Genomic DNA, 16,806 nt, shown 5'->3' on the forward strand with positions numbered 1-16,806 from the left:
AAGCAAGTAAAGCTTAGAAGCCTCATCACAAGACGCCTCGAGAAGGAGAAGCAGGGCACCGCTTGCCTTCCTTTATAGATGGAGATCCAGGCCTAGGAAGTTCGTCTCCTTCCTACTGACTGGTCCCCAAGCCCACCTCTGTGTTGCCAGTGGCTCCCAAAGCTTTTGCATTTACAGCTGGAAGGAAGAGATAGTTCAGCCTCCTTGCTTTTTCCATCACTCATGTTTCTTAGAGGAGCGTGTGTGTGTGTGTGTGTCTGTGTCTGTGTGTCTGTGTGTGTGTGTGCACATGTCTCATTTTTTTCATTTGCTGCATAGTGCTTAATAGTTTTTTTTTTTTTCCTTAAGGCTATACACGCCTCTTCCTTTTGATCCATTTCCCCCTTTTTATTTCTACTTCTGCCTTTACTCAGGTCATAGAATTTCTTTTTCCCTCATCCTAAACTCTTGAACTACTCGATTTCTCTCCCTCCTTACCTTGCATCTGTCCATCCATCCATGAAAGCTGCAGCCCATATAGATGCTGGCATATCAGGCCAAGTCTAAAGGACCTGCCTCCAGGTGCTATGTCTAACTAGACAAGGGAAGATCCCAGAAGGGGTCCCTTGGCACTGGCTTTTGCTGCTGGCTGTGGGGTATAGAGGAGAGCCATTAAGACAGGTAGTGAGCCATTGAGCCACTGGGTCCTCTTCTGCCTCCTGTGGACTTCTAGGACCATTACTGGCTAGTCACCGCTCCATCCTTCCTGTCCCATCCCATCATTAGTTTGGACCTTTTTCTGAAAGTAGGAGGATGTGTTCTGGTATTGTATTCTGGGACACTCAGGCTAACGGGTCCTTACTAGTCATTCTTATCTTTGTGCTTCCTGACAGTGGGGCCAAGAGTCTCACTCATCACCATATCTCCACCTTCTAATACAATTCTGGGTATGTGCTTGATACACACTGTAGGGTGCATGAATGAATGGCATAAATGAAATAACAGACAGGCTGGGGATGGTGTTGAGAGGCCACCCTGGCTAGTTATCTGGGCTTGTGTTTCCGGGGGTCTTATCCCCTCTTGTCAGATTCGGGTCCAGGACAACGGTTCTATTGTTCACAGATAGCATAGCCTATCTGAATGCCTCTCTGGGCAGCCCTCTGTCACACCCTGAGCTCCTGCCCTATCTCTGGCCCCACCTGGTCCCCTTGCTGACACCCGTGCGGTGGGCCTGAGGAAAACTTTCATGTAGCCGGCATGACTGCTCCTTGATCTCTTTTCCCCTGTGTAAAAATTCATGGAAGAGTGCACCTGAGTCTCCTTCACTCTCTGCAGTTGCAGGAGGCCTAGATAATAGCTTCCATAACTCCTCAGTGTGACTATCAAACATACAGCTTAATCTCAAATATGGACGTTGTCTGACAGGTCCATTCCTATTCCACTCTGCCGTGGGATAAGCTGAGGTCCCCAATGACATCAAGGTCACATGACAGTAGTAAAAGAGACTGAAATTAGAACCAGCCATCCACCCTGACCCATCTTAGTCCTTTTTTCCATAAGTGGCCCACCCACAACACTAAATTTATTTCTCCTTTCTTACTTTCCTCACTTTCAAGTGGACCAAAGAGAGATTCTACAAATGTGATAACTCAGGATGGTTTTGAGTCTGTTATTAATTAACCGCATCTTGTATCCTTCATGTATCTGAAGGATATCTGAAAGATGTCTTAGGTACGGCCACCCTAAGGAGCTGAAGTAGCTCCTAGAGATTGCCTAGCGAAGGGCTGGGTAACTTCTCTCTTCAGTTTTATTAGCTGTGGTTATTGAATTGGGACATCTTTATAAAATGAAATGCTATATAGCTATTTAAAAGAGTCAGCTGGAAAGAAAAGTATATGACTTATGCACATATTAATTAGTTGAATTTAGACTTCTACAATGTGCATATATATATAAAATATGCCATATTATATATACCATATACCAATTATATATACCATAAATATGTGTAATTTTTATTTGTCAATTAAAATTGTTCAATTGTAGTTACTAATGGATCTTGGAGGCAATGCAGAACATGGTTGAAATAATCACTCTAAAGAATAGCACCAATCTTAGCCATGATGACTTGGCTTTTTTAAAGGAGGGTATAAAATAGCAGAGTGTGAGGTTCACTTCCATCTCCTCCTTAACACACAGCCACGGTCCCCCACATCAGCCATTCAATCTACTGCAGACACGGTACCCCTGTCATGTTCTGTTATCTCTGTCTCTTCGCTGACCTGTCAGTCTTTCATGAAGTCTAGTCTAGCACTGCTTACAGATACAGTGAGATTACCAGGGCCAAGCCAGAATGGACATGTAATGGATTGTCCAGGGATACGAATGAATGAACAAATGAATGAACGAATGAATGAATCAATAGAGAAGAGAGAATTTTCCCGCAATTTCTTTCTACCTTCTACTCCTTGAGTGCATGAAGCCAGTATCTAAGTCCCACTCTCCTCTCTCCCTCTTCTGGTCCCATCCCTGCCCCCTTCCTCTCCTTGAGTATCTTGACTCAACAAGGCTTCCTCATCCTTCCCAGGCTTCAGAGAAATCAGGAGCGGTGAATGATCGAAATGGACCTTTGAGATTACAGTGTGGAGCTGACATTGCCAGTTAAGCCTGGGCAGATCTGACTTAATTGATTTAGTTGTTGGAGCAGAGACAACCCAGAGGCTTGGATCAGCCTCCCCATCTGACAGTGTGCTGGTGAGTCAGATCTGTTGGGGTTTGAGTCTGTGCTCTGGGTACGGCTGCCTGGGTGACCTTGGCTGTGTTACTCACCCTTGTTGAATCTCAATTTCCTGATCTGCAAAAGAAGACTTAAGTGCGGCTTTGGAGGTCCTGGTGAGGATGAGCCTTGATAACGCTGGTGCAAATGCCCTTTAGAGACAGCAGGAGGGTGAAAGTGCTTATTGTGTGTAGAGTAGAGGAGGTTGCTGTCATTTCTCAGGGAGGAATCCCAAGGCCAGGTCAGAAGAGGTTATAATTTGACTCTTGTTCTGTTCGATGCACTTCTCAAACTGCCCAGGGTTTGCAGCTTAAGCGCATAAATTATCCTGCTCCAGCAGACCCTGTGTTCTGTAGTGAGCCATATGTTGGAGGAGATAGAGATCCTTATCTAGCAGAGTAATATTACCCAGCAAGGGATGACATTTCTTATCAGAGGCTGAGGAGTCAGAGATAGGAGCTTTTCTTTTCAATGGCTGCCAGACCTCTATGTCCTGGGCTGGCACGGTGGGTGGTGGGAAGGGCTTGATGCCTAGGAGTGGACAGCTGATGCTGTTGCAGGCATCAGCTGGCCTTCATCTCTTATGACAACCAGGCCTGCTAGGCTTGCCTTGTCAGAAGTGGGTCCTTTAGAGATTTTTGCATGTGGATGCTCTGATAGCGACTAGGCAGAGGGGAGTGAGAAAGGAAGAGGGGAACCTCATAATGGTGCAGGCCAACATTGGGTGGAGGCGGAGCCCCAGCCTGTGTCAGGCTCCCCTTTCTAGGAGCACAGGCAATCCCCTGCTGCATGGACAAAGCCTGGCTTTCTATGCAATGGCTCTGTAGGGTAGGGTATCTCTGTTCCTACTAAAACCAAGCTGTTGGAACGCTTCTATGCTCCTCCCAAGTCAGCTTCCTAGAGGCTCTGTGCCTTGTGCTCTGTCCTGGAAGTTGAGTTGTATGGATGCATCCACAGGGTGACTGAACTGTGAAATGCTCAGCTTCTATCGGGAGGACAGACCTGGAGTTTGTTCTCCCTCTGACACACTGCTGGTACTTTCCTAATTCAGACAGTATCTACACAGAAGGTCTACACAGAACGTGCCATCCCTGTGTTACTTGCCAAGTGGTCCCCTTAAAGCCTCAGTTTCTTTGTCTATAGCAGGATGAAGTGATGTCAGATCTTTCTATCTCTCCCATGACTAGTTTTGAGGGTCTCAATTTCAAGGCCATGGCTTTCTGAAGGAAAAGAGTTTATGCAGACCCCGAGACCTGTTCTGAGGAAAAGCTCACTGCAGATGGGGTACCATCATGGACCTGGTTGACTCCATGCTTTGGGAATGTGACTTGTATAAAAGGCCCACGATCAGGCTTCTTTCCTTCCTGATTTTTGGGAAGTCTTGTCCTGTCCTGTCCAGCTCTGCTCTCAAGTAATAATCTTGCTTCATCAAAAGGAAAGAGAAGTGGTTTTCTTTCTTCCGGGACCCCTTCCCATCAGCAGTTCCTCTCCCTCTGCTTCTTTCCTGGTAGCCCCACATCTCTGTTTCCATCTGTCTCTTCTCTCTCCGATCAACCTTATCTTGGGGCTTTGGGTTTTCTTGTCATACTCAATTTTGACAACTCTCATATCCCTTCTCAATGACCAAGCACAGATACTGAAAGCCTAGGGCTGACTATGCCCTTCTTCAACGTAAATATAGCCAGCATCTCTCAGTTAGCTTCAGGATTATAATCACACCTCTTGATATAGCATTTATGGGTCCCATCAACATCTCCCCTTCCATGAAGCCAGCGTGGTCACCTTTGACCCTCCCGTTCTCCACCCCCATGTCAGGCGTCACTCCTCAAAACCAGGTTTCATTTCCTATGTTATCCACTCTGCATTTTTCTCTGACTTGTGTGATTTAATCCTGTCATTTTGCATTTGTGCTTCTGACACCTGTGCCTCTGCCAAGTCCACCTTCACCTCTGGCTGGCTATGTGGCTGTGAGGTTTGCATGCATGTGTCTTTGTGCTTATTAGTTAGTGTCCTTTTATTTCCATTTGAAGGGCTTCCTTTAACATTTCTTTAATACAGGCCTTGCCATGTGTAGCCCTACCCCAACTTCCTGTTTGTCTAGGAAGGCTCTTCTGTGCCTTCCATTTCTCAGAGAGAGCTTTCAGATATTTGATTGGCAGTTATTCTTTCAGTGTCATCTCACTCTGTTAATTTTCAGGATATTTGCTGGTGAGTCTACAGATATTCTGAATGACAGTTCACCTGTATATGACAAGTTAGAGTTCTGTTACTGTTTTCTGATGGCTATGTCTTTGGCTTCTGAGACTTTGATTACAATGTGTCTTAGTAAAAATCCCTTCACTGTAACCAGATTGGGGTTCTCAGCTTCATGTTTATTTCCCATTCCTGGTTTTAAAATGTTTTCTATGATTTTTTTTTAACAATGTTTTTCAGCCCTTCCCCTGTCTTACTTGATGATGTACTAGAAACTTTCTGTATTCCATTCATTGTTTTGCTTCCAACTCATTTGAGATGATGTGTCTTTGAACTCAGTCATTACTTTTTCTAGTTGATCAAGTACGCTGTGGAAGTTACCTATAGAATTTTCAGTTTGGTAATTGTGTATTGGTGTCAAGATTTCTATTTGATTCTTCCTTTAATGTTTTTGGTCTTTGCTTACTTTTGTTGGTATGCTCTTTTCTGATACCATATAGTAGTTCCCATCCTGAATGGTTGGGCTGGCTGGTAAAGTCTATGGGTAAAGTTACTTCTACAACTCTAAATATGATAAGATACTCTGGCGCCTAGATAATTGAGTAGGTGGGTCTACATATTGGGTTTGTGGGAGCCATCATGGAGCCTGGAGTCATTTGGATAAATTCAGAGTGTAAGTTTTCTGTGGCTAAGCCTGGGTCAATAAGCAGAGTTTAAGATCTAGGTCCAGGAGTGCAAGCTAAATCCCAAGTCCTTGAGGGTTGATTCTACACTGAAGTTCACCAGGGTATTTTCATTAATGATAACCCAAAGCCTGGATTTGTAGAAATTAGCCTAGTAATGGAGTTCATTAAGGTAGGCTTGATGTCTATGTCAGACTCAGGGTTCTTTCTTCTCCTCCAAATGAAGACAACTCTTTCCAGGGTTATGCTGATATGAGACAGTGTAAAGTTATCCCATATGAAATGTAAAAGACATTTGAAGTACATCTTCTTATTTTCTGTTCTACCCAGATCCTGTAACCCTTCATTTGGATTCTTTAGCCCTTGTGCTTGAATGATGTTCAAATGGGTCTTTCTGGGGAACAGATGCTGAAGTTCCTATTCTTCAACTTGATGCTGTGGCTTTTGTTTCACTGTTGTCTTCCTCCATTATGTTTAAACCTTTCTTTTTCCATTTTTTATTAGGTATTTAGCTCATTTACATTTCCAATGCTATACCAAAAGTCCCCCATACCCACCCACCCCCACTCCCCTACCCGCCCACTCCCCCTTTTTGGCCCTGGCGTTCCCCTGTTCTGGGGCATATAAAGTTTGTGTGTCCAATGGGCCTCTCTTTCCAGTGATGGCCGACTAGGCCATCTTTTGATACATATGCAGCTAGAGTCAAGAGCTCCGGGGTGCTGGTTAGTTCATAATGTTGATCCACCTATAGGGTTGCAGATCCCTTTAGCTCCTTGGGTACTTTCTCTAGCTCCTCCATTGGGAGCCCTGTAATCCATCCATTAGCTGACTGTGGGCATCCACTTCTGTGTTTGCTAGGCCCCGGCATAGTCTCACAAGAGACAGCTACATCTGGGTCCTTTCGATAAAATCTTGCTAGTGTATGCAATGGTGTCAGCGTTTGGATGCTGATTATGGGGTGGATCCCTGGATAAGGCAGTCTCTACATGGTCCATCCTTTCATCTCAGCTCCAAACTTTGTCTCTGTAACCTCTTCCAAGGGTGTTTTGTTCCCACTTCTAAGGAGGGGCATAGTGTCCACACTTCAGTCTTCATTTTTCTTGAGTTGCATGTGTTTAGGAAATTGTATCTTATATCTTGGGTATCCTAGGTTTTGGGCTAATATCCACTTATCAGTGAGTACATATTGTGTGAGTTCCTTTGTGAATGTGTTACCTCACTCAGGATGATGCCCTCCAGGTCCATCCATTTGGCTAGGAATTTCATAAATTCATTCTTTTTAATAGCTGAGTAGTACTCCATTGTGTAGATGTACCACATTTTCTGTATCCATTCCTCTGTTGAGGGGCATCTGGGTTCTTTCCAGCTTCTGGCTATTATAAATAAGGCTGCTATGAACATAGTGGAGCATGTGTCCTTCTTACCTGTTGGGGCATCTTCTGGATATATGCCCAGGAGAGGTATTGCTGGATCCTCCGGTAGTACTATGTCCAATTTTCTGAGGAACCGCCAGACGGATTTCCAGAGTGGTTGTACAAGCCTGCAATCCCACCAACAATGGAGGAGTGTTCCTCTTTCTCCACATCCTCGCCAGCATCTGCTGTCACCTGAATTTTTGATCTTAGACATTCTGACTGGTGTGAGGTGGAATCTCAGGGTTGTTTTGATTTGCATTTCCCTGATGATTAAGGATGTTGAACATTTTTTCAGGTGCTTCTCTGCCATTCGGTATTCCTCAGGTGAGAATTCTTTGTTCAGTTCTGAGCCCCATTTTTTAATGGGGTTGTTTGATTTTCTGAAGTCCACCTTCTTGAGTTCTTTATATATGTTGGATATTAGTCCCCTATCTGATTTAGGATAGGTAAAGATCCTTTCCTAATCTGTTGGTGGTCTCTTTGTCTTATTGACGGTGTCTTTTGCCTTGCAGAAACTTTGGAGTTTCATTAGGTCCCATTTGTCAATTCTCGATCTTACAGCACAAGCCATTGCTGTTCTGTTCAGGAATTTTTCCCCTGTGACCATATCTTCAAGGCTTTTCCCCACTTTCTCCTCTATAAGTTTCAGTGTCTCTGGTTTTATGTGAAGTTCTTTGATCCATTTAGATTTGACCTTAGTACAAGGAGATAAGTATGGATCGATTCGCATTCTTCTACATGATAACAACCAGTTGTGCCAGCACCATTTGTTGAAAATGCTGTCTTTCTTCCACTGGATGGTTTTAGCTCCCTTGTCGAAGATCAAGTGACCATAGGTGTGTGGGTTCATTTCTGGGTCTTCAATTCTATTCCATTGGTCTACTTGTCTGTCTCTATACCAGTACCATGCAGTTTTTACCACAATTGCTCTGTAGTAAAGCTTTAGGTCAGGCATGGTGATTCCACCAGAGGTTCTTTTATCCTTGAGAAGAGTTTTTGCTATCCTAGGTTTTTTGTTATTCCAGATGAATTTGCAAATTGCTCCTTCTAATTCGTTGAAGAATTGAGTTGGAATTTTGATGGGGATTGCATTGAATCTGTAGATTGCTTTTGGCAAGATAGCCATTTTCACAATATTGATCCTGCCAATCCATGAGCATGGGAGATCTTTCCATCTTCTGAGATCTTCTTTAATTTCTTTCTTCAGAGACTTGAAGTTTTTATCATACAGAAGCTGTCTGGTTCTCTGGCGCACCCTCTAACCTGTTCAGACTAATTTCCTAGGTCCCGCGGAGTCCCGGAACCCAGATGGCGACCACTGCTGCTGAGGCTGAGGCCGCCTCCCAAGCCAGGCGGACACCTGTCCTCTGGTCCTCTGGTCCGGATGGTGGCCGGTTGTCTGCGGCCCGCCCAGGCTGCTGCCTCAGCGGCTCTGTGCTTCCGCCCGTCCCAGAAGCTGTCCGGTTCTCTGGCGCACCCTCTAACCTGTTCAGACTAATTTCCTAAGTTCTGCTGAGTCCCGGAACCAAGATCATGTTTAAACTGCAGTCATAGCAACAAAACAAGACACGATAGCACTGTTTTTGTTCTATGTGCTGGGAACTGTCATCAATTCTTCCTTCTCACCAAATTATTTTATCCTCATCTGACTGCCATGGTACAGTTGATATTGTAGAATTCATTTCTCAGATGAAGCATCTTAGGGAGAGAGGTTAACTGCTGTGTTCCACCCTCCTGTCTAGATTTCTCAATGGTAAAAGCAAGATTCAGAAGCTCAATTGGCTCTGGGATGCTTGCTCTTAAGCCCTCTACAATGTTCTAAGTGGCTGTCAGCAGCAGCGCCTGCTCATCCATGAATCAAAGGTCCCATCTCTCTTTCAGTCTATGCCCTGGATGCAAAGATAGCAACCTGGCAAAACATAAGGAAGTAGAGGTTAGGAATCTGGCAGACCTGAGTTGAACTGTAAGTTCTTTAGCTGGTGATTGTGAGCAAACTAACTTCACTGAGCCTTGGCCAGTGTGGGAACAATGCTATTTATCCGGTACAGGATGTTTAGGACTGTCATAAACCGGTTGGGGAAGTTTCCATGTTTAAATAAAATGCTACCATATTCTTCTCAGGTAAGAGTAGATGGAAGGGAGCAAGCTCCCAGGGATAGGATGACCTTTATTCCTGTTGACAGGGAGAAGGAATAGAGTCCAGTTGCTGTTAGACTCAGAGGGAAGCCCCTGTCCTTTGGTTCAGCCTTAAGGTGTCATTACCTTAAGTCACAGTAGCCACTGACATTCTTTGTAGGACCAAGTTATGTAGAGATCTTGGTGATTCCTGACCCAAGCTACAGTATTCAAAGTCTCTTCATATTTTGGGTTCTCTGGTCGTTCTGAGCCTCCAGACAGTGGGTGCTTTTTCATGTGGAGATACTGCTGAGTCCTACCCTCAGCTTTCCCGCCCTGTGAGCTTTCTAAAGAGGCCCCAGAGACGGCTTCTGATCCTTTCCAGGAAATCCAACTGGGTGCTCTGAAACAGAGTTTCTCAGTAAGGCTTGCTTCTGAGGATTACTTCACTCCAGGGCTCCATTCTCTCTCAAACTGCCTTCCAGTGCCCAGGCACAGCTCTGTCCACGACTCTGTCTCTTCCTCAACTCTTCTACACCTCATTACCTCCTTCTGACCTCCCATTGTCAAAGGAAGAGAGGTGCTGGCCTTATAAGCCAGCCTGCCTTAGCAGAAGATTCAGCCCCTGGAGATGGGGAAGAAGCACATTTGGCCCTGTTATAGCCACGGAGAGCTGACTCTATCTGGATGTTGGACTTGCTGTACAATCATCCCTGGAAAGTCACGGAACCTTCTTGGCCCCAGGCCTGGAAGGGAGACTGTGGCCTCACTGAAAGCAACAGTTCAAGCTGGCTGCCTTTCCATTGGCTTGCTTCCTCTTTTGGAGTATTGTTCCTTTGCTTCTGAGAATCTTTGCCACCCAGAGCAATGCACCGACTCAATGCGCAGACTCAATAACATTTAGTGTCATGCAGATTTAACTCTACTCATTAGCAGAAGTAAATTCTTAGCCATCATTCTCAATCTCCCTACTTGCCTTCTGTCTTAGCTTCTTCTCTTATTGCTTTGGTTTAAAAAAAATGCTCTGACAAAACTAATTTACTAGAGAGAACATTTATTTCAGAACACAAGTTGCGGTCCATCAAAGTAGGGAAATCACAGCAATGAGAACTTGCATGGTGAAGCGTCTATCCAATCTGTAGTTCTTCCTTCTCATTCAGGCCTTGCTTCTAATCCAAGCGTGCTACCCACAATGGATGGATCAATAAACCTCAAGCAATCCAGTCAAGAGAATTCCTTGTATATACCCAGAAGCCTATTTCCTTGGCTTTCCTAGGTCTCATGAAGTTGACAATTAAGACTGACCATCACAACTTCTAATGCTAGTTCACTCATATACTAGTAGTATGATTTAGGTGAAATTATAATTCATTTTGTTCTAGCCTCCTCATCTGTACTGTGAGATATTGACAGTACTGATTGCCTGTGGTTGCTTGAACTGGTGGTTACAATACCGCATGCAGCACACACACACACCCTTCCCCCATAAGACTGCAGTCATACCTTTTCCGTGCTGGCATAGTATGTTGGACACAATGTACTTTCCTTCCTTGACTTTGAACTTAGCCATGTGACTTCTTGTGCTCTATGGGAAGCATAGTCTTATCACCCAATTGGAGAACGGAATGTGTGGAAGGTTTCTCTTCTGTCACGGTCACAGTAAGAAGGGGCCTTTGGTGATGGAGTGTAATGTAGATACCTTTCCACAAGCCCTGCTTACATCAGCCAACACCCAGGTGACCAGCTGCCAGGAGGGTGAAGAATAAGCGTTGTTATCATATGCCCTTGAATTTCTTGTTTCCCTGTCCCCACCTCCCTAGTGTTGGGGTTACAGATGTGTACCACGATGCTCAGTTATTTGGTTCTGGAGATTAAGCTCAGGTCTCTGTACATAATAAAGAAGCCCTCTACTGAGTGAACTACAACCCCAGCCCTTTCTTCTTCCTTTCCTTGAAGCCCCCGTGATCATAACTGGGGCCACCAGAATCATCCAGAATCATCTCCTTATTTTAAACAAATCAACAGCTTTAGTTCGGTTTGCCTCCTAAATACCCATTTGCCATGTAACCTGGTATTCATTCCCAGGTTTGGGGGGTTAGAGCATAGGCATTGTGGTGGTCTTTATTTTAGCTTCTACAACCCACACTGGACACACACAATATTATACTTCTATCAATTCATCCCGTTGTTATAAGCCCTAACATTTAATCTACGACAGGAAAATGAGGTGGAGTGCCCTCTGATGATCCCCCCCCCCCCACACACATCCCCTTTTAGAAGAGTTTGTTTTACTGGAAAGATCGCTGCTGGGAAACAGGTATGGTCTTTTGCCTGTCAGGCACTACAAGCAGTGGGTTTATGAGACAGAACAAAGTCGTATAAGATTCTTAGGTGCCTTTGATGCAAAGCAGAGACACTCGGATTGGTGATGCTTATCATGTGTAATTTGATGGGTGTCATGTTGCTTAGGATGTCCCTTGATAGGTAAAAATGTACCATATTAGCGATTAACTGAGCTGCCTCAGAGGGGCCACATGGCAAGACCAAGGACAGCCAACTTCTATCTCTCCATGATGATCTGGCAGCCAGGAGACCCTCTGATCTTCCCCCACACAATGGATTTTAGGGAAAAAGAAACTTCCTGACCTGACTGATATCAATTTGAAGGAAATAGCTGGCTTTTGTGGGACAAGAAAACAAAATCCAGCAAGCATGATAGATACCCTTTGACTGGTTTGCATTCTGCTGAGTAGCTGGCTACAGCATGAACAACTACCTTCAGATTTGGGGCAAGGGGTGATATGTTAACCACTTGTGGGTGAACACAGGGTGGTATAAGTAGGGAAAGGAAAAGAATCAGGAAAAAGCAACTCGCAGGCTTGTGGGGTTCCAGCATGGGCTTTTACAGAATTGCCATCAGAAAGTAGACAGATACTTTTGGGTTCTGGTAGCTAGTTGCCTGTCTTCCTACCTGGTTTCTGCTATTGATCAATAAGTGCCTTTAGTCCAAGCTCTCATTTCTTCCATGCCTGGGTTATCCTTACTTGAGATTTGGGGTTATAATAGCATTACAATAGAGGTTATATAAAAAATAACTAAAAAAGTTGTATGGGAGGTGGGGAACTTGGGAGAATGTCTATGCTTGCATGTATGTGAATATAAGTATGCATTTGTATACACCTATATATATATGTGTGTGTGTGTGTGTGTGTATGGTATGTATGTATAAATATGTGTCTCCATATAAGCATTAAGTATATATAGGGATGTATATGTATCATATATGAATGTTCATTTTATTTACTGTATAATTCATAAGGGTATTTCTCTGCTACTGATACACTCACAGTCTAAAGAGAAGTCCCTGCCTGCCTTACTGTGAGATCATCCTGGTGTTCTTTGAGAAAATTTTCAAGTTGGGACTGGGAGATAGTGCTCAGTGGAATTGTGAATGGTGATTTCCTGAGACTCCCAGGCCTGCCTTTGGGAAGCATCTGAACCATATCACATCTTGATACAAATTCCTTCTGGGTGTACTCTAGGCCCTTTACCCCTAAAATCAGACTTCGAAGCTAATATTCCAGAGTTCGAGGGGATTTTGCTGGAAATTCATACCATGTTGCTTCTCTCCTGACAGCCTGTGGTTTCTGCGAGGATCCTCCCCCCCACTTCATTTATTCACTCCCCCAAGCGCCAGGAAAATTGAATGTGCTCTATGTATGTGCAAGCATGAGCTTTCTGGACATAGCATGTCACCATTTCCTGTTTGGCCAGTCTCACCTGCTTTCCTTCATCCCTGTAAGAGTCAAACACCCTCATCGTACCTTCCTAGCTAATAGTAATCAGAACGCCAAAGCTCCTCTGTTCATCATGAGCCTCTTCCCCGACGGCACAGCTTCTAAATGCTTTGTAAGTTCCCTGTGGCCTTCCCCTGCCTGTCTAGTGAGCAGATTGTCTACTGCTGTCCCTGCAGCCGCAGAGGGATATTATTGATCCCAAAGCCAGGAGACAACAAAGAACTTTCCAAAGGGCGCAGAGCTAGATTGACACTCTGCCACCACCCCAGCACCTTACCTTCCCACTGCTCCAGAGGCCGGAAGTACAAAGCCAAAGAGGCCCTAAAGCCTTCTCTTAAACGTGGTGAACAAGTCCTGCAGAGAAATGGTGTCCGGTTTAAAATGTACAGTTCAACCTTGGGGTTACAAGAGTCAGAAAGTCATGAGCCGTTTGGGTGCAGTCTTCATTCAGAGACACATGAAAAGGCATGTGCTCTCCCTACAAGGCGCGGTAGCCTGACAGCCTGTGGCTCACTCTCTTTCTTTGTACCACGTTCTGTTTTGTAAACATGTTTTCTACCCTGCAGTTGAGCATCCATCATGATTAAAATTCCTTCTTGTCAGTCCTTCTTCGAAAAGAGATTCAGATCTAGATACTATGTCTTCCCAGCTGGTGTATGGGGAAGGATGCAGTTGGTAGGTAGGATGGTTTCTGAATTCAAGCATATCCTCTCAGTTCCCACACAGGTTATCCATCTATCCCCCTCCGTTGCATATAAAAAAGTCTTCTGCCCAGCTGCAAATCCAATTCCCAGTCTCCACAAGGATGCCAGAAATCCTTCCGTTTAGCAGCTGGTTATGAGGGTACAGAAGCCTAACCCATATCCAAGTCATGGGCAAGACTGCACAGCTCCTTGTGATCTGGTGGTCCCCTATGCCAGCACCTTATTAATGGAACATTTGTATTCTTGGGTGGATGGTGACTTGGCCTGATGATCCTTTCTTCTAAAAGCAAAAATGTCTCTGTCCCCATCTCTCGGGATTCTCCAGTGTGTAATGTGGTCCCAGACTTTGCAATAGTTCTTTCAAAAAGATGCACCAGATGAATTAATAAACAGCAATCCCCAACTCATCAGTCTAAGCATTTGTGCTGGTTATCTTATATATCTACCTTGGAAGAGGGAACTGGATTAGATTGACCTGTGGCAATCTCAAAACAAGAGAGACTGTCTTAATCAGCGATTGACGTGGGAGGGCAGCAGCATCCCTGCGTAGGGTGGCCTGAGTTGTGTAGGAAAGCCAGGTGACCATGAGCCTAAGCATGAGGCAGTAAGCAGCACTCCTCCATGGTTTCTGCTTTAGATTCCTGCCTTGGCTTCCCTTAATGATGGACTGTACCTGTATGAGAAAACAAATCTTCTCCTATAAGATGCTTGGGTCATGGTTTGTCATGGCAACAGACAGCAAACAAGAGCGCCTCATCTCTTTCCATTGAATGCCTGTGTAACAGTTTTAACTTGTTATACAAAACAATAAGTACTTCTCAGGGAAAGCTAAAAATATGTATCATTTAGAAATAACCAATTAAATAACTGCATGAGTGTATGACTATCATCTATCTATCTATCTATCTATCTATCTATCTATCTATCTATCTATCTATCTATCTATCTATCTATCTATCTCATCTATGTAGTATGCTGGTAGTTCATAAATAGGCCCTTTACTAAGTACACAATAAATTCTTCTAACTTTGCCATGCATTTTTCTGTTATATCACCACAGGTTCCCCGGGCCTCGGTTTTACCCATGAAAAACCTGTAGTGGTAAAACCTTTCATATTTCTCCCAGTTTCTGTCCAGCCCTTTAGGATGATTGAACCCTCCCCACTGTGATGAACAATCATGATTCTCTTAGATGCCCCACAAGATGAAGTTTGTGAACTATGAGGAGTATATCACACAATTCACCATACCGTGAATACTCAGTAGTTAGACAGAATAGTATTTACTGTGAGTCAAGTACTACAAGCTCTGAACTGCCAGTCACCTGATTTGTCCAATCCTTGAAGAAGTTTATTTATCTATTTAGTATTTATTTGCTTATTTTTTGAGACAAGGTTTCATGCCTTTCAGGCTGGCCTCAAATCCTCTGGGTAGCCTAGGGTGGTCTGGATTCTCTAGTCTTCTTGAATGCTAGGGTTACAGGCATGATCCACCTCACAGAGCTTACATATTTAAATCATGGATCAAAAGAAAATATCAAAAAGATAGTAATTTGTGATGCATGGAAATGACATGAAATGGAGATAGAAAGTTCAAAATATATAAATAATGAACTATTGGAATGCACCAGGATCTTTTAAAATCTGTTGGCTGCCATATAACACAAGTGGCCAAAAGGATGCCCCAAATACTCTCAGACTCTTTTATAAAAAAGAAATCTGCCCATATAAACTTATACACTTCTGTAGCATGTGGATGTTAACATAATCTTTGGTACATAGATTAGTGAGGCTCGGGGAAGGTAAGATATTGACTAAAATCTCACACCATAGAAATGGTAGCCCTGGGTACATTCCCAGGGTTGGGTTTTAGATCTTTGAACCATAGGTCAGGGCATTGGTCTTTTGAGGTAAGGCAGAAAGAGATGAAGTATTTCATTAGTGACTGTCAGAATCTAAATTTAGACCTCTTGCCCTCTTGGGGCTATGGATGTAGCACAGTTGATACAATGTTTGCCTAGCATACTGAAGCTCTGGGTTTGAGCCCCAGTACCAAACCAGACATAAACCAAATATTCTCAACATCCAGGAGGTAGATTTAGGAGGGTTAGAAGTTCTAGGTCATCCTCTGCTACTTGGGGAGTTTAAGGTCAGCCTGCAATATATGAGACCCTGTGTCAAAACAGAATAAAATATTATCACTACCAATAGCACAAAACTGTCTGTCCCACATAGTTCTTGATCTTCCTCTCTGATGGATTCTTCCCACCTCCCCATTCTATAGGATAGTCTGCTAAACAGAGGGACACAGTTTGTCCTTACAGAAGAAGCCAACTGGAACAGGGGACAGTACAACAGGACTAGCTGACTCTGGAGAAAGGGAAGGGCCCCCCTGGGAAAGACAACAAACCCCAGAGCCTTCTCATGGGAAAGAGACCTTACTGGACGCCAACTCGGTTCCCTGGGGACATGGAGTTCTTAGGCCATAATCCCAAGCAATTGTCTCATTAAATTTTCTCTACAATGGCACTGCTATGGCTTCTCCACCTATTACCACTGTCTCCATATGAGTAGTTTCTAAACATGTTCTTTTCAAACAGCTTTATTTAGACAGAACTCACATACCATGGAATTTACCAATCCTAAAACATTCATTTCCTCAAAAAAAAAAAAAAAATGTCTGGGCCCTTTAGCTACCAAGTTTCTGGGCCTCTCTCTGTCTTCCCTATTCACTATCCCTCATCAGGGAGCTTCCTGTTGCTGTGGACTGGGCCACTGGACTCATTTTCTATAAATCCTATGCTTTTAGAACTAGTCTCTCACTTAGCACAGCTTTGCAATGCGTAGTCAAGTGTCTTGACTTCATTTTATACTATGGAAGAAGGTTCCATTTTGTAACTATATCGTGTTTTATATGTAATATACTACTCTTATGCATGTTTTTTCATGTACTTCTGTTTTCATTTATCATATTATACACATACCTAGGAGTGCAGTCCTTGGTCTGCTTGCTGGGCATGTCACTGCAGCATCTTTCGCAGATCTGTCAAGCTTTCGCAGCATGCCTTTGGTATTTTACCATCTCTCTTGAACTGCCTACTCTCATTCCTTATTCCTGCTCACCTTCAACATGTAACATGCTATT

General features: G+C 43.9%; 1 long non-coding RNA gene across 3 annotated transcripts in view; it reads left to right on the forward strand.

The window, feature by feature from the left end:
- Pvt1 (Pvt1 oncogene) overlaps positions 1–16,806 on the forward strand; it is a 222,230-nt gene that overhangs the window by 182,185 nt on the left and 23,239 nt on the right. The gene's annotated exons all lie outside the window — the stretch shown is intronic.

The sequence above is a fragment of the Mus musculus genome, chromosome 15 (genome assembly GCF_000001635.26).
Source record: "Mus musculus strain C57BL/6J chromosome 15, GRCm38.p6 C57BL/6J".
Taxonomy (NCBI): Eukaryota; Metazoa; Chordata; class Mammalia; order Rodentia; family Muridae; genus Mus; species Mus musculus.